Source organism: Staurois parvus, unplaced genomic scaffold (genome assembly GCF_062004578.1).
Source record: "Staurois parvus isolate SC_StPar_1 unplaced genomic scaffold, SC_StPar_1.0 ptg000171l, whole genome shotgun sequence".
Taxonomy (NCBI): domain Eukaryota; kingdom Metazoa; phylum Chordata; class Amphibia; order Anura; family Ranidae; genus Staurois; species Staurois parvus.
This window is the reverse complement of record NW_028317967.1, coordinates 886,935-905,908: the sequence shown is the minus strand read 5'-3', so window position 1 is coordinate 905,908 and position 18,974 is coordinate 886,935. Positions and strand designations below refer to the sequence as shown.

General features: G+C 43.2%; 1 protein-coding gene and 1 pseudogene across 1 annotated transcript in view; both read left to right on the top strand.

Annotated features, from left to right (window-relative positions):
• Positions 1-18,974, top strand: part of RTN1 (reticulon 1) — a 315,431-nt gene that overhangs the window by 213,787 nt on the left and 82,670 nt on the right. The window lies entirely within an intron of this gene.
• The window catches only part of LOC149462691 (putative nucleotidyltransferase MAB21L1), a 59,454-nt pseudogene that overhangs the window by 28,539 nt on the left and 11,941 nt on the right, over positions 1-18,974 (top strand).

Sequence of the window (18,974 nt, the reverse complement as noted above, 5' to 3'; positions counted from 1 at the left end):
AACGGGGTGCGATTCTGATGCAGTGTAGAATTCGTACAGAAAACGCTGTGAATTCCACACCTCATCAGTGTGAACCAGGGCTTATGCAGGCCATAGTTTATCGGCCGAATTTTCGTCCGCACGATAGTTTATCGGCCGATATTCACGTCTTTAGTGGGGCAATGCCGTCGGCCTTTTTTTTCGTGGATCTTCTTGTTTCTTTTTATCAGTCATGCTGGAAAATCCACAAAAAACGGCCGTTTTTTGTAGACATTGGTGGCAGCATTGGCAACGAACGATTTTTCGTTTATCAGCCGACAATTCGGCTGATAAACGGCCCTTCTATGGCCAGCCTAAATCTGGTGCAACTCTGCATAGAAACCAATCAGCTTCCAGGTTGTATTACCAAAGCTTAATTGAACAAGGTGAGGTTAGAAGCTGATTGGCTACCATGCACAGCTGCACCAGATCCTGAGCGCACCAGTTTTAGTAAATCTACCCCATTGTGGAACACAAAAAGTATACAATTTGTGGGCAATTTGGGGCAGTTTTTAGGCATTTTGCCAAGTCACCCCTGAAGAACCCAGAAGGCACCCCGGAGTGCTTAGCCACCCTGCTTGAAAAGGGCTGATGTAAACTATCTAGACTACAGGAAATGCTTTAGTTTTCTTTTTACATGTAAAGCTTTGTACCATTTCACCTAGACTGAAAGAGGCTAGTTGTCCATCCAAGACATTTATGAATCATTTTGTGCGTAACCCATTTTTTTAAATTAACCTCCTGGTCCTCTTGACACACTGCACAGATATTCTTTAGAACGGTCTATAGAACTCAGCCTAAGCAAAGCTGTGATATCGGTGGGGGTGTGAGAAAGGTTGCCGGCAGGATTGCTTATAGAAGTCAAATAGGTCCTCAGAGTAGGTACTCGTCCCTTTTCAGTCTGAGGTCTCAATAAGTCAAAGGAAGCTGCAAAGCAAGCTTCATTTGCTGTGTTTTCTGTTTAAGCCCCCGTTCACACCAAAGTTTATTTGGAAATTTAAAAATCGGATGACCTGCCGATTTCAGTTGAGATTTGCAAGACATCTGACACAGATGTCTATGCAAATCTCAACAAAAGTAGTGCATGTACTACTTTAGAAATCGGTGCGGCTCTGACCAAGTCAGAACCGCACCAATATGACCGCTCTAATTTCGGACAATAGGGTGCGACTTGGCATATGATTTGCAAGTTGCATGGCATGCAAATCGCATGCCAAGACTCACCCGATATTATCGGGGTGTAAGTCTAGGTTCACATTTATGCGTTTTCCATTGTGCTTTGCAGAAATGCACAGCAGTCCATTTAACACGATTTCCTATGGGACAGGTTCACATCTCCACGTTTTCACTTAGTGCGTTTTTTGGAAAGGGTCAGGGACTTTTTTAAATGCAAAATGTTGCATTTTTGGTTCTAGAGACTTCAGCGGAGACACTGCAGAAAAGCATGTAGTGTGTTTTTGATGCGTTTTTGATACATTTTGCATTTTAATCTGCCCAGCAACAAGTTTGAAAAATGCAAAACGCTTCAAAAACACGGCAAAAATGCATCAAAAGCGCATGTGCAAAAACACAAAACGTACGGCAGAAACGGATCAAATGCATAGGCGCGAACCTAGCCTTACTCATACTATTTTAAAAAACCTTTGACAAGTATTAAATATTTGTTTGTAAAGCAAACATGTTATATAGTAAAACTGCCAACTATACAGTAACAGTTTAATATGAACCTAAAAAAAAAACCTAACATAACATTGACCTAAAACCATTAGTTTCCTTGCAAGAGGACAAGATATAATATTGTTTCCTAAAATTCCTTATCTTCAGTTTTGTGGGAAGATGGGGTCCACTGTTTTTAAGGTTTATTTAAACCCAAAAATAAAAATAATATATTTTGCAGCATATCAGTCTTTAGTTGCACGGTCTGTTATTTTCTCTTCTTTTAGGCATTTGATGATCCTGCCAGTAACACATATCCTGTCCTGGAGTGACAGCGCTCACATACTGTACTGTATTTTTGGACGAAGAGCATTTTTACCCTAGGCTGCTCTCCTGAAATGGACTACAGACACCACCTCCTTATTTTATTTACATAGAGAGGGGTTGTTCTGTAGAACATGGACGATAGCTGTGAAAGCTGATAACTTTGTTTGAGATATACAGTTAGGTCCATGTATGCAGTGAAGGAAATAAGTATTTGATCCCCTGCTGATTTTGAATGTTTGCCCACTCACAAAGAAATGATCAGTCTAAAAATCGAATGGTAGGTGTATTGTAACACTGAGAGACAGAATAGCAACAAAAAATTCAAGAGAAATGCATGTCTAACAAATTATGCACTGATTTGCATGTTCATGAGGGAAATAAGTATTTGATGCCCTATCATTCAGTAGGATTTCTGGCTACCAGGTGTCTTTCATACAGGTAACAAGCTGAGATTAGAAGCAGTCTCTTAAAGGGAATGCTGCTAATCTAATTGTGTTACCTGTATAAAAGACACCTCTCAACAGGAGCAATCAAACAATCCGATTCCAAACTCTCCACCATGGCAAAGACCAAAGAGCTGTCCAAGGATGTCAGGAACAATATTGTAGACCTACACAAGGCTGGACTGGGCTACCAAACTATTGCCAAGCAGCTTGGTGAGAAGGTGACAACAGTTGGTGCAATCATTCGCAAATGGAAGAAACACAAAACAACTGTCAGTCTCCCTAGTTCTGGTGCACCATGCAAGATCTCACCTCGTGGAGTGTCAATGATCATGAGAACAGTGAGGAATCATCCCAGAACTACACGTGAGGATCCTGTCAATGATCTCCAGACAGCTGGGACCACAGTCACCAAGAAAACAATTGGTAACACACTACGCCGACAAGGATTTAAATCCTGCAGTGCCCGCAAGATCCCTCTGCTCAAGAAAGCACATGTCCAGGCTCATCTGAAGTTTGCCACTGAACATCTGAATGATGCAGAGGAGGACTGGTTGAAAGTGTTGTGGTCAGATGAGACCAAAATTGAGCTCTTTGGCACAATTCAACTCGCCGTGTTTGGAGGAGGAGGAAAGCTACCTATGACCCCAAGAACACCATCCCAACTGTCAAACATGGTGGTGGAAACATTCTGCTTTAGGGGCGTTTTTCTGCTAAGGGGACGGGACAACTGCACTGCATCAAAGGGACAATGGACGGGGACATATAACGTCAAATCTTGAGTGAGAACCTTCTTCCCTCAGCCATTGTATTGAAAATGGGTCGTGGATGGGTGTTCCAGCATGACAATGACCCAAAACACACGGCCAAGGCAACAAAGGAGTGGCTCAAGAACAAGCACATTAAGGTCCTGCAGTGGCCTAGCCAGGCTCCAGACTTTAATCTGATTCAAAATCTGTGGAGGGAGCTGAAAGTTCAAGTTGCCAAAACGTCAGCCACCAAACCTAAATGAGGATCTGCAAAGAGAAGTGGGACAAAATCCCTCCTGAGATGTGTCCAAACCTGGTGGCCAACTACAGGAAACGTCTGACCTCTGTGATTGCCAACAAGGGATTTGCCACCAAGTCATGTTTTGTGAATGGGATCAAATACTTATTTCCCTCATGAACATGCAAATCAGTTCATAAGTTGTTAGACAGGCATTTCTTTTTGAATTTTTTGCTGCTATTCTGTCTCTCAGTGTTACAATACACCTACCATTCGATTTCTAGACTGATCATTTCTTTGTGAGTGGGCAAACATTCAAAATCAGCAGGGGATCAAATACTTATTTCCTTCACTGTATATTTGGACACAGGCACAATTTTCATACTTTTGACTCTGTATGCCACCAGAATAAATTAAAACGAAACAATCCAAATGAATTTGAAGTGCAGACTTTCAGCTTTCATTCAAGGGGTTGAACATAAATATCAAGTACAAATTTTATGAACTGCAACCATTTTTATACACAGTCCCTACATTTTCAGGGGCTCAAATGCAATTGGACAAATTAATATAATCATAAATAAAATGTTCATTGGATATTACCAAAGACTGGGTTTCCTCCTTTCTGATGCTTTTCCAGGCTCTAACTGCAGCTGTCTTCAGTTGTTCTTTGTGGGTCTTTCTGCCTTTAGTTTTGCCTTCAACAAGTGAAATGCATGTTCAATTGGGTTGAGATCAGGTGATTGACTCGGTCATTGCAGAATATTCCACTTCTTTTCCATCAAAAGCACCTGGGTTACTTTTGCAGTGTGTTTTGGATCATTGTCCATTTGTACTGTGAAGTGCCGTCCAATCAACTTTGCTGCATTTGGCTGAGTCTGGACTGACAGTATATCTTTAAACACTGCAGAATTCATCCGGCTGCTTCTGTCTTCTGTCACATCATCAATAAACACCAATGACCCAGTGCCACTGAAGCCATGCATGCCCATGCCATCACACTACCTCCACCATGTTTTACAGATGACGTTGTGTGCTTCGGATCATGAGCTGTGTCAGGGACCCCAGGCTTTACCGCGGCATGCGAGTCTGCGCATGCGTGGTATGCCGGGGCGCACTAGCGTGCGGGCACTAGGACCTGGGCACCCGCGACAGCAACGGCGGTCGGGCATGTGCACTTGCAATTGCGGACGCTCGCCTGGCACCAATGAGAGCGCAGGGCGCCCTATTTAAACAGGCTCTGACTATGCTCAAATTGCCGTATGGTCTTTTCCTGTTATCCTGTGTTCCTGAGAGATTGCCTTGTTGCCAACCCTGCCTGACCCTGATCCGTTGACTGTCTCCTGCTCTGATCCCTGACTTGTCTGATCATTCTCCTGTCTTATCCTGTATGTTTGTCCTCCTGTTGCTGAACCTGGCCTGTGACCCGTTTATCCTTCTGCCTGCCGCTTTGTACCATTCTGCCTCCACCGTTACCGACCTGGCCTGTCTGACTTTGCTCACTCCACCTCTTCACATCAGGCTCTCATCTGCTACGTACCACCGGCAAGTGCCTCTACCACAGCTGGTTGCACCCAGGGGCCGCGACCTGGTTTCGGCCTGCTCCAAGTCCATCCCCATCAGGGGCTCTGGTGAACAAGCAGGTCAGAGCTTAGATTCCGCGCCCCGGGGAATCCCGGTCTGTGGAGCGCTAGAGGATACCGCCGGTCGGCCCCTAACAAGCTGTTCCAAGCCTTCTCCACACTTTTCCTGATACAGATTAATCTTAGTTGCATCTGTCCAAAGAATGCTTTTCCAGAACTGGTCTGGCTTTTTTTAGATGTTTTTTGGCAAAGTCTAATCTGGCTTTTCTATTCTTCAGGTTTATGAATGGTTTGCACCTTGTGGTGAACCCTCTGCATTTGCTCTCGTGAAGTCTTCTCTTGATTGTAGACTTTGACAATGATATGCCCACCTCCTGGAGAGTTTCCTTCACGTGTCTGGATGTTGTGAATGGGTTTTTCTTTACCATAGAGAGGATCCTGCGATCATCCACCATTGGTATCTTCTGTGGATGTCCATGCCTTTTTATGTTGCTGAGCTCACCAGTGCATTCTTCTTTCCTTAGAATGTACAAACTGTTGATTTGGCCACTCCTAATGTTGCTGTTATCTCTCTGATGGATTTGTTTTGTTTTTGAAGCCTTACAATGGCCTGTTTCACTTGCATGGACAACTCCTTTGAATGCATGATGTAGGTTCACAGCAATAGATTCCAAATGCAAATAGATCAACTCCAGATCTTTTATCCGCTTAATCGAAAAGAAATATCAAAGGAGTAGCCCACACCTGGCCATGAAACAGCTTTTGATTCAATTGTCCAATTACTTTTGGTCCCTTGAAAAAGTGGGGATGACTACTCTTAAGAGCTGTAGTTCCTAAACCCTTTCTCCAATTTGGATGTGCAAACCCTCAAATTAAACCTGAGAGTGTGCACTTTCAGGCCATATCCATTATATAACTATAGCCTGAATATGTTTTGATAAATACAGTACCTGAAAAAAAACAAAAATTGTGCCTGTGTCCAAATATTTATGGAGCTAACTGTATGTTCAGTGCACGAGAAGTTACACTTGCAGAAAATATACTTAAAGTAGAGCTCCAGTGACAATATAAAAAAATAAAATAAAAGTCAGCAGCTACAAAAACTGTAGCTGCCGACTTTTTTAAAAAACAGACACTCACCTGTCATTCATTCCAGCGGTGTCCTCACCACAGCTGGGTTCACCGGTTGTCCTCCCTCCCCAGTGCCAGCATATTCAGTGTGGGCTCTCAGGTTCTGAATGGTCCTGTAGTCTTCTGGGACCTGTCATATGTCCCAGAAGACTATGGGGGGGGGGGGTGAGGACAACTTCCGATCACCTAGGCGATTGCAGCGGAAGTGGGAGCAGGTACCTGTCAAAATCGGTTACCCCCTCCCAAAAGGTGCCAATCCTTAACAGGGAGCGGGGGACAAAGCCTTTCAGCGGAAAATCCCCTTTTTGGGTGGAGCTCCGCTTTTAAGAAGATCTCCGGGCAAAATTGTTATTTTCTCCTGCAGTGGGGCTGTGCCTGTACTACACGGGTTGACTGCTTGTTTTTGTTTAGGGTTGAGGAGAGCAGAGAATTAGGGTCCTTTCACACAGGGCAGACCTGTTTAGCGGATCCCCTTGCTCAGTGGGGGATCTCTTACCTGCATGAATAAAATATGTGCATATATTAAATGTTTGTTTTGGAGTCTGCAAAGCATGGCAACCATAACAAGTAGATCCCATGTGCAATGCACAGACTCCTGCAGACCTTTCCCCCAACCCCAGGTCCTTGCCTCAATACGGACCTTCAGTTATGCAGCTGGAGGAAGTAAACAATGGACTACGAGTGCAGATATCACTACAAGTGTGCTCCACTGAGATCTACAAGGCCTGCTGTGGTGGTAGTTTTCCATTAACGGATCCCTGAATGGATTACACATCTGTGCCTGCTCTGTGACCATGTTAGCAGATCCGCTTGCTCAGCGGGGGAATATCTCCGCTGATCCCGCTGAGCAAGTGGATGACAGGTCTGTGTCCGCTTCGTTGCTGCAAAGCGGACACAGAGCAGCTCACTCATCTCAGTGGGCGGTCGGATAAAAACGGACCGCCTGTCTGTTTCAATCCAACTCGATCCGACAGATGGAAGGGGAATTGGATTCCATCCATACCTTTTTTTGCGGATCGGATTGGATCAGACAGACAGATCTGTTTGCACCCGCCACTCCATAGAGGAGAATAGAGGTTCCGATTAGGTCCACCTGAAAAATGGGCAGGCGAACCCAATCGGAACGTCCATGTGAAAGAGGTCATACTTATCTAACCTGCCGTCCTCCAAGCGCAAGTCCTGACTTCGCTGCTCCTGTCAATGGGTGTGGGCACAGCCCCACTGTATGGGAAAGTAAAAATTTTGCTCAGAGTTCTTCTTTAACTTATTTTCGGTGCATTGCGCAGCCACCAGAAGAAAGAAAACTAATGCAGCCAACACACATAGGGATTAGTAAACTGCAATATATTACATTTTTGTTTTGGGGTTTATTTATCCTTTAACTGACCTGAAATGTGCAAAACATACACAATCACTGTGGGGATAATCATATGTAATTACATAGTTACATAGCTGGTGAGGATGAATGAAGACACCAGTCTATCCAATCCAAACTATTTGTGTTTATGTTAATACTATTTCCCATATCCCTGCATATTGCATTCTCTAAAACATCTAAGAGGTTTTTTTTAATTAGCAGAAGATCAAAAATTGAAGATCTAAAATCCCCCCCAAAAAATGAAATAAAGTATTGTTTTGCCATCAACAGGCAATACAGTAGAAAGCCGTCTTGGTAGCTTTTTATAAGTGAATTCAGTGCAGGTAGGAACATGTCACGTACAGTAAACAGGCAGCTTTATGTGGTATTAATAATACATGTGTCTCCGTGAGCTGCATGCTGATTTCCAAGCCAGCCGGAGTGATGACATACAAGATCTCGCCACAAGGCAGCAGCATACAGCAGCAGTAAGTGCTTGTTGGAATAAATCCCTAATAAACAGTAACCATTTCATTTATTGCTTCATATTCTAGTGTTGCCTTGAGGATGCTTCAAAGCTTCATGGGAAATGTGTCACTCCTCTGTACCTGGAAATTGGTGATATCATATACTGTATGCCAGTCAAATCCTGAATTACATTGCCTAAACTGGTTTGTGGGATACAAGCCTAAGGGTCCAAGCACACTGGCTTACACAAATGGCCACACTTGGCAGAAAACAATGCTAATGTTGAGCATTATTTGTACTAGCGTGTAGGCATGTTTAGTTTTCTACCAGAAAACTGCTTTCAAAAAGGCAAAACAGAAGGGTTTTTTTTCTAACTTAGCTGTTTTTGTGTTTATTAAAAGTCAGCAGCTACAAAAACTGTAGCTGCTGACTTAATAAACACACACTTACCTGTCCTGGGGTCCAACGGTGTACTCACCCGCACAGTCCCTTCTCTCCTTCTGTCCTTTACGGCTCTCTGCTGTGGGCACCAGGCTGTGACAGCTTGCGGCTTCACAGCCTGGTGCCCACTGCGCATGCAGTATGGGGCCCCGTGGGTTCTAACAGCAACCCTGAAAATGGTAATATCAAATAAACCCAAACTAAAGTGCAGTGCTCAAAAATAAAAAAAAAACTGATAACAGTCAAGAATGTGTGTCTGTGATAGAACATCCATGCAAACAAAAAAGGTCCACTGTGAATTAAAGATGAAATAAGGTGTAAAAAATTCCTCCAAGTGAAAAAACAACGCACCCCATGCTCTCACACCAGTGCCCAAATCAAAGGCTTACCGGTGGTATGACCCTCACAATAAAGGCTTACCAGAGTGGTATGACCCTCACAATGAGAAGTCATATAGCGCTTGAAAGCGAATTACTTAGATCCTGGATATATGATGTCGCCTCCTCACTCCACCATATGTATCGACAGCCACTCAGGGAAATGTGCATGAAAAAATTGAAACGCTCCACATATAAAATCAATGGTAACCAATATTTATTAAAAACAATGCTACTCACATGTATAAAAACATAGACATCGCTGTATGAGTCAAAATCCCCAAGGGAATACGCAGATAGCTTTCAGATTTTATGATGGTGCCATGAGCATGGGCTCTGCCTTACATGTTTCATCTTCTGAGGCTCTTCCAAGGATGTGCTTACCTGAGAAAGCCCTTCTTCCCCTCCTCCAGATGAAAAAAAATGTCCATGAAGACTCCTGGGATGTATGACAGAAACCAGGAATTGACGAAATGTGAAATAGAGTTTAAAACAAGTAAATATAATACACCTTCCTATCTATTTAGTAATGCTAGGAGCATACGGATTAAAAATGGGGGGGGGGGCAGACTGTCACCCTTACTGACAGCTAGAAAGACCATTGGTGCCTGGTTCTGCAAACTGGCTTTGGCCCAAGAATTATGCAGGCACAATCAAATGGAGGTCAGTTGGTCACAGCTCAAAGAACCCCTAGAACTATGAAACCCTGGTTGAGAATGGCTCCTCTAGAGCCTCGTAGAGATATGAAAAACCATTGGATAATTTAACTTTCCAGGATCTACAAAAAGCTGCCTGATGCTGTAAGTGTTCTTGATTTTTGTTATTTAGATATGTTGACAGCTAGGTTGTTAGTGATATAATGGCTTCATGGCTTTGGTTCAGCTGCCCTACATGCTTTCTTGGCCTTTTAAATAGGCTCTAGCACTTTGATGATTGGCATGCATCCATAAGTAAGCAATCTTAGCTAAACATAATGCCTACTGTTATATTGAACTATATGGTTTGGAAGTGTTCAGACTTTTTGTTAATTAATAGAATTGCATCTGACCTTCAGCAATATACCTTTGTCATGCTTCATCAATTAAAGGAAGGGCATTATCATTAGTATCAGCACAACATTTTAACTATCGTAACCAGGGATGCGCCAATACCGAGGATTTTCACGAGGATTCGTGAAAATGCTCCCAATACCCGAAACTTATACTTTGCTGTGCGATTTGCGTCCATACAAGATGCAAAGAATAGCATGCGGTTTGAACAGGAATGCGGTGCGATTGCTGTCCAAATTGCATGCGGTTTCCCCACCGCTCCTGTGTTCACCCAGGCTTGTCATAGCCTAAGTTCACACAGGAGCATTACAGGAAACTTCACTGCACCGATACTATGCTGTAATACAACAAAAAGCCACTTCACAGGTTTGGGGATTTGCAATCCCGTGGGTTTCTCTTCTCTCCTTGCAGGGATGACAATACAGGCTAGATGGCTTTGTACCATAAAGTATTGGTACTCGGCATCGGTGAGTACGTGACTGAAAGTATCAGTACTTGTACTCGCCTATAGAAAAAAGGATATTGTTGCATCCCTAATTGTAATTAGACGTGAAAAACTTACCATAGCGGCTTCCTTCTACACATATATGAAGAATTGTGTATAATAGTTTATGTATACATCAAAGAGTTAGGCTTAGTATTATAGGGAGAGGGTTACAGTTAGGGATAGAGGGAGGGTTAGTTGAATAGTTACAGCTAGAGAGTTAGTATTGGGGTTACAGGTAGAGAGTTAGTGTTGGGGTTACATGGAGAGAGTTAGTGTTGGGGTTACAGGTAGAGAGTTAGTGTTGGGGTTACAGGCAGACAATGTTGCGGGTACAAGTAGAACATTGTTAGGGTTACAGGGAGAAAGTTAGTGTTGGGGTTACAGGTAGAGAGGTAGTGTTGGGGTTACAGTTTTGGAGTTATTGTTATGATTATAGGGACATAGTTAGTTTTGGGGTTACAGGTATAGAGCTAGTGTTGGGGTTACAGGTAGAAAATTGTTGGGATAGTGTTAGGGTAACAGGGAGAGGGGTAGTGTTAGGGTTATAGGGAGAGGGATAGTGTTAGGGTTACGAGGGGAAGGGATTTAGTTTTAGGGTACAGGAAGAGGGTTAGGATTACAGGTAGAGCATTAGTGTTAGGGTTACAGGGAGAGAGTGTTGGGGTTACGGGGAGAGAGTTGATATTGTGGTTACAGGCAGAGAGTTAGTGTTGGGGTTACAGGTAGACAGTGTTGTGGGTACAAGTAGAATGTTATTAGGGTTACAGAGAGAAAGTTAGTGTTGGGGTTACAGGTATAGAGCTAGTGTTGGTGTTACAGGTAGAAAGTTATTGTTGGGATAGTGTTAGGGACACAGGGAGAGGGATAGTGTTAGAGTTATAGGGGGAGCGTTAGTGTTAGGGTTACAGGTAGAGCATTAGTTTTAGGGTTACAGGGAGAGGGATAGTGTTAGGGTTACAAGGGAAAGGGTTAGTTTTAGGGTACAGGGAGAGGGCTAGGATTAAAGGTAGAGCATTAGTGTTAGGGTTACACTTAGAGGGTTAGTGTTGGGGTTACAGGGAGAGAGTTGGTATTGGGATTACAGGTAGAGAGTTAGTGTTAGGGTTACAGGGAGAGAGTTAGTGTTAGGGTTATGAGGGAAAGGGTTAGTTTTAGGGTACAGGGAGAGGGTTAGGATTAAAAGTAGAGCATTAGTGTTAGGGTTACAGGTAGAGGGTTTGGATTAAAGGTAGAGCATTAGTGTTAGGGTTACAGGGAGAGGGTTAGTGTTAGGGTTACAGATACAAAGCTATTGATAGGGTTACAGGGAGGGTTAGTATCAGTGTTGCCAATCTACCAGATTGAAATTCACTGACACAGCAGCCAAATTTTACTGGCACAGCCAAGTTTTTACTGACATTTCCAAAAGTTAAAAAATGACAGTTTTAAGTGCAAATTTCAGTATCAGTGTTAAGGCTAGTGTTTGAGTAAAACGGAGGTTAGTGTGAGGGAAACCTTCAGGTAGGGCATCTCTGTCTGTGCCAGAAGAGCTTCACCAATATCTGCAAGCACTGATCTCCTGACAATAAATGTTAATGTCCCTACAACTATCATATACACTATATTGCCAAAAGGTATTGGGATGTATGCCTTTCAATGCACATGAACTTTAATGGCATCTCAGTCTTAGTTCATAGGGTTCAATATTGAGTTGGCCCGCCCTTTGCAGCTATAATAGCATCAACTCTTCTGGGAAGGCTGTCCACAAGGTTTAGGAGTGTGTCTATGGGAATGTTTGACCATTCTTCCAGAAGCGTATTTATGATGTCAGACGAGAAGGCCTGGCTCGCAGTCTCCACTCTAATTCATCCCAAAGGTGTTCTATCAGGTTGAGGTCAGGACTCCGTGGCCAGTCAAGTTCCTTCACCCCAAACTCGCTCATCCATGTCTTTATGGACCTTGCTGTGTGCACTGATGCACAGTCATGTTGGAGCAGGAAGGGGCCAACTCCAAACTGTTCCCACAAAGTTGGGAGCATGAAATTGTTCAAAATGTCTTGGCATGCTGACGCATCAAGGGTTTCCTTCACAGGAACTAAGGGGCCAAGCCCAACCCCTGAAAAACAACCCCACACCATAATCCCCCCTCCACCAAACCTTACACTTGGCACAATGCAGTCAGACAAGTACCCAGACATGTCCATTGGATTGCTAGACAGGGAAGCGTGATTCCTCACTCCAGAGAACACGTCTCTACTGCTCTAGAGTCCAGGCCCCTTGGGACCACTGAGCTAGAAATGCCGCTTTACTCCTCCAAAGCACTGGGGTCCTCCTCGGCAGTAATGGTGGGACTCTCTCACTAGTATTGGAATTAGTACCTCTCCAAACGTATCCTCAGCAAGGCAAAGAAATCCAGCATAGTGTAAAACCATTTATTTTATATGCACACAGCCACAGCTAAAATTCCTACTTACAAAATTGCAGGCATACATCGGCGTTTTTACACCACATCATGGGTGTACTGCATGTGTGGATCCTCTTCGGGTGCACCAAGATGGCGCCCGCGCCAGATGTGATGTCACTGCGTCAACCGCTAAGGCTCCACCCACAGGCGTATCTACGCGTTACGTCACGATTAATACACGTGACTTCCTCAGGTATATCCTATATCACACTATACCCACGTAAGGGGCACAACGTATTGGCATAGCGTATATTGCATTTATATGTGTGCGTATATGCATTTGTAGTATTGCACTATTATTAGATTTGTGTCTAAGTATACTGTATGTATTTATAGCGCTGCACTACCAATAGATTTTTATTGAACCTATCACAGTACCATGCTTAAATTCACTGAGTTCCTGAGAACGACCCATTCTTTCACAAATGTTTGTAGAAGCAGTCTGCATGCCTAGGTGCTTGATTTTATACGTCTGTGGCCATGGAGGTGATTGGAACACCTGAGTCCAATGATTTGGAGAGGTGTCCCAATACGTTTGGCAATATAGTGAATGTCTAAGCCCACCTACATTTTGACAAAGCCACTTTGGGCTCCCCTGCCAATCAAACTACCTAAGGGCCATTTTTGCGCTGACTCTTTCTACCACTTTGTTAACCCACCTGAGAACCCCCACAAAACACCCAGGATGGGAATGGCCAAGGCATAGAGGGCAAAGACACTAACCCTGCGTGGAGAAAGGTTTTTTCCATCTGCGCACTAGGAGGGCCACAAGCTAGGTGACTGCAGCCTCAACACTCGCAACTGCATTTTGACCTTTTTTCCTATTATTGTAGAAACACTATCCTTGTTTCTGATATAATCTACTAAACTGTAAGGGCTTTCCCGCCTCCCTCTCTTTTCTTTTTCGGTGGAAACTCTGAGCTTTACCCGAATCCCCTGGCCAGCTCCTCAGGATCTACCACCACACTCCAAACTTTAATCACAGTTTTTAAAAGGACCATGACAAAATCAAGGCATTTAGGCAGACTGTCACTGGGCTTTGAAGGAGAAGGTATGTCTATAGATTATACCTGTAACAACAACATAGGGGCTGTAGATCCCTGTTTAAAGTGAATACTCCCGCTTGCCTACGCTAGAGCTGTCGTGCATTCCTGTCTGTAATGACAATACAACAGAACAAATATCCATACACAAGACTGCTGATTCCATCTAAGGATATCTGTGCATTGTAGGGTGAGAATGAGACAAGCATACCAGGTTCAGAATGGAATTTATTGCCCTGTAAGCTTTTTCTTCAAAGACACAAAAATGTAGCCGGACTTCGATCTTGGAAGAAAGATGTCAGGCGGTGATCAATAGAGAATACTGATGATATGCGTCCTGAACAAGCAGCTTTCAGAGTTAATGGAGAATAGCTGATGCAATGTAACAGAGGAAAAACCCTTTATGGCTTCCATTACTCCCAGTGGAGGAAAGTGCAGTTCACATGAGATAAAGAGGCTGTTGTTAATATATGCACTCTCTGAAATCAACACTTCAATACCTCATTTGTAAGGAGAGTAAGTTCATAATATCCTCATCATGTGGAACAGAACGATAATTTAATTTCAAAGTTAATGGAGGTAACCTAAAGGTATGCTTGTAATGAATCTGTGGCTAGGCTATTGAATTTCCAGTGTAAACATTCACAACAAATAGATGGGGCAGCACAGTGGCTAAATGGTTAGCACTTCCGCCTGGCAGTACTAGGGTCATTGAATCCCAGCATGGCACCACCTGCCTGGAGTTTGCATGTTCTCCCTGTGCCTGCGTGGGTTTTCTCCGGGTACTTTGGTTTCCTCCCACACTCCAAAAAACATGCTGGTAGGTTAATTGGTTCCTGTCTAAATTGGCCCTAGTATGTGTATGTATGAATCTAAGTTAGGGACCTTAAATTGTACACCCCTTAAGGGTTAGGGACTGATGTGAATGTACAATATATATGTAAAGCGCTGCGTAAATTGTTGGCACTATATAAGTACCTGTAATAAATAAATAATGAGCTTTAAACTGACCTTTGTTGCTATAGGCATTATGGAGTAATTTTTCCACACAGTTTATAGTGGATGTGCTAAAGACATTCAAGTTGTTCCCTTTGCAGGGCTGCTCACCCCGATCCCCCATGCCAGAAATCCTGCTCTGTTTTTACATAGCGGGGGGAATGGCTGCTGAATGACTGCTGAGAGGGGGCACAGGGAGAGCTGAGATGCTGTCAGAATGATTTGTATGTCATTTTATGTCCAGCTTCCTAGCACCGCCCTTGAACTCTGTCACTTGTACATGAGAGAATGTTTTTGTTGAACCTGTGGTTTGCCCATGCAGCATTCATAGGCCTAAAGTGAATGATGGAAGTAGGAGCCACAACTAATCTAACAGCTATAGAAATGTTTGCTCTGACAAAATTAAGCCAAAGCACTTTAGTTTTTTATAAATTGTCCAGTGGCAAAACTGTTTAATTGTATTTAATGTCTACCGTAATTCTTTTTTCGTGTTACTACACTGTCTTAAAATTTAATTAACTGTTCAAACAGAGTACTCAAAAACCACAGTCCACATTCCATTAACTCCCTTACATCTCTGTATCCCCAATTAATCCCAAAATATAGGCTTCAAGTATGTGCTTGGAAGGAATTGTCTAGTGTCAGTATAGTATACAAGCACTTGAATAGGTAACACATAGAAAGAGACAGGGCAAGTTTTATCTTTGAGTAAAAAGTATTAGAGTGTATTATGTGAAAGACAGTAGGCATAAATATTTTTCAGTGGCTGGACAGTATGCAAGTAGCTTGGTTAGGCCACAATAAAAGAGGGTGCGACAAGTCAGGTTTTATTGTAAAATAGAAATTAGAGTGTGTTATTTCAGAGACAATGGTCACAAATATTGTACAGTGGCTGGACAATGCAGCTCCAGATAGCTGGAGCGTATTTCCTACACATTTACACTGCTGTCACCATTTCTATGAAAATTAAAGGTCTGTTCTATTGAAATCCTCTCTCAAATGAAAAAAAGCTGTTGCTAAAAAAAAAAAACAAAAAACAATACCTCAGACCCCTGGCTTCTGATGCTTCTGGGAGGTGTGGGTGAAGTTACTGTACCTCACCACTGTCTCAGCAGATATTCTACAAGAATGCACTGTAGTCCATTGAAGAAGTGTATTCTCAATGAATTTTGAGCGCCTAGCACCAATAAGGCAGTAGTGATACGCGGTAACATAACTCACACCTCCCAGGAGTGTCAAAAGCCAGGTCCCAGGTAGATAATTGTTTTATTTTTGTTAAGAGGCTTTATTTTCACATTGCTTTTGCAGGTGATTTGACTTTGGTGGTATAGGGTTTCAGTAGAGTGGACCTGCCATTGTAATGGAACATCTGCTTTAAAAAAAAAAGTCTGTGAAAAAACAATTGTAGCCAGAAACAATTAAGAAATATGCCCTATGAAGAAAAACCACTTACAATATGTTAACACTGTAGTGCATGTGAATAAGTGCAGGCTGTACATAGGCTACAGGTCATCAATATCATTCAGCTTAATGCACATTTATACTGTCTGCCAACCAACATAAATTGTGGGTGTATTTCTGGTCCACATATTAATTGTCCCTACAGAGATGGTGGAATCTCTTATTAGTGTGAACCTCAAATTAGTAATATGAAGCAGATATCTTTCCATTTGTTAAGGTGTCACAGGGACGATAAGGAAGGTGGTATTATTCAGTAAAAAGGTAAGAGGCGTAAATATTGTTCCATTTTGAAATGGTGTCCCATAATTGAGCTGTAAAGCTTTCCATCTTGTAAACAAATTTCACTATAATAAAGTAAAACTATATGAAAAATGTTTTACTTCATTTTGAATAGAGTGTGTGTGTGTGTGTGTGTGTGTGTGTGTGTGTGTGTTGGGGGGGGGGTCATAACCCCTAACAATTCTTTTTTTTGCCATCTGCATCCCATTGGGGATAATTCCCTTCACTTTCTGTCCCATAGCCAAAGCAAGAAGTGAAAAGAAATACCTGCAAATTAAGGGAATCCCTCAGGGTCACAAGAGCTAGTGTCCCTATTGGAAGATTTCCCCTCGTATTACCTTTCTGGTAATAACCCAAAATTTGGACAAATAGAGAGGGTAAATCTCCCTAACGTGGACACAGGCAGCAATAACAATTGACAGGTGTTCTAATCAATGTCCAATACATCCAAAACTAAAAAAAAAGTTTTGCCTCTAGTTGTACTTTAAGAATACTCTGAGGGTGGTGAGGCTTTTTTCAGTAATATGAGATTTCACATCAAACTGCAGCAAGGATGTGGCTGATTTAGGTATTATGTGGTTTAACAGCCTTTGGGTGAATGACCTAGTACCACATAATGGTTTACCCAGCATACATATATGCGGAACCAGGGGGATCTGAAGGCCTTATGACTCCTTTAACCACTTAAATTCTGGGAGGTTTTACCCCTTCATGACCAGAGTATTTTTTACTACCCAAATAAAAATGTTATAATTTTTTTTCACTTAAATAGAGCTTTCTTTTGGTGGTATATGATCAAAACTGGATTTTTTATTGTCTAAACGAGTAAAGAACGAAAATTAAAAAAAAGGATACTTTCTGTTATAAAAAACATCCAATTAAGTCAAATTTAGTCATATAATTAGGCCAAAATGTGTTCTGCTAAGTCTCCTTGGTAAAAAGAAAACCCCAATAAGTATTGGTTTGTGTAAAAGTGATAGCGTATACAAACTATGGTATATATACTGGAATTTACGCAGCTTTTACTTTTTGATTGCCTATCACATTTCTTGAGGTGCTAAAATAACAGGGCAGTACAATCCCCCCCCCCAGATGACCCCTTTTTGGAAAGTAGACACTCCAAGGTATTTGCTGAGAGGCATGTTGAATACATGGAAGAGTTTATTTTTTGCTACAAGTTTTTGGAAAATGAGAAAAACTTTTTTTTCTTACACAAAGTTATCGCTTTAACTAAATATTTCTCCCCCATGCCACTGGTATATGTGAGATTACCCCCCAAAACACATTTGGATACTTTTGATTATGGGGATACCACATGTACAGGCCCGCCAAGATCCAATGACCACCTTCAGGCTTTCATAGGGCTTATTTCCTCATGTCACTTCCTCATTACCTATCACAGTTTTGGAGGCCCTGGAATGCCAGGATAGTAGATATACCTCCCCCTCCAAGTGTCTCCTTTTTGGAAAGTAAACTCCCCAAAGAATTTGCCATGCCTCTTTGCAATTACTTCGGGGTGTCTACTTTCCAAAAAAGGGTAATTTGGGAGGTATTTTGTATTTTCCTGGCATTCTTGGGCCTTAAAAACTGTGATAGGTAGTCAGGAAGTGAAATGAGGAAAGTACTCCCTTTGAAAGCCTTAAGGTGGTCATTGGATTTTGAGCTCCAGTATATGGCTTGGCTGCCAAAAAGTCTCTTGCAAGCAGGCTTTCTTCACCTTTCTAAGTTGGGTGTTAATGAGCCATTGGGGTTAGCCCCGGCGATTAGGTTGCATGGTGCCACAGAAGCCAATTCCAAGATTGAACTGTCACGGACTGCCAGTGCCTCTCCCATCCCCCGCCATATCCCTCCACCCCTCCCTTCCCCCTTGCACATTCCGATGTCCGTGGAGCTTCCATGGACAGTGCTGGGCCGGCCGTTGCCGAGGCAACCTAGCCGCGTCCCACATGGTTTTTAAAAGACTCGCACAGGAAGCAGCCCTCCTCTTTGTTCCTGTCCATGCTGCTGGAATCATCTTGCTCCCGGAAAGACGCTGGGAGGCTCGGGTGAGGGGGACCGAGCCTCCCCAGCCATCCCCCCTGCGCACTCTGCAGACCCCCAAAAAGGTCAGGACTGTAGCCCTCTGCAATACCCCAGCGGGGACATTCCACACACGGGTGGTCGCTGCACACAGCAGGGATAGTTCAGAACACGGGTGGTCGGTGCACACAGCGGGGACAGTTCAGGACACGGGTAGTCTGTGCGCACACCAGGGACAGTTCAGGACACGGGTAGTCTGTGCGCACACCAGGGACAGTTCAGGACACGGGTAGTCTGTGCGCACACCAGGGACAGTTCAGGACACGGGTAGTCTGTGCGCACAACAGGGACAGTTTTGGACCCTCGCGGTAAGCGGCTTTCAGACCCTCAGCGGCAGACGGCTCCAGACA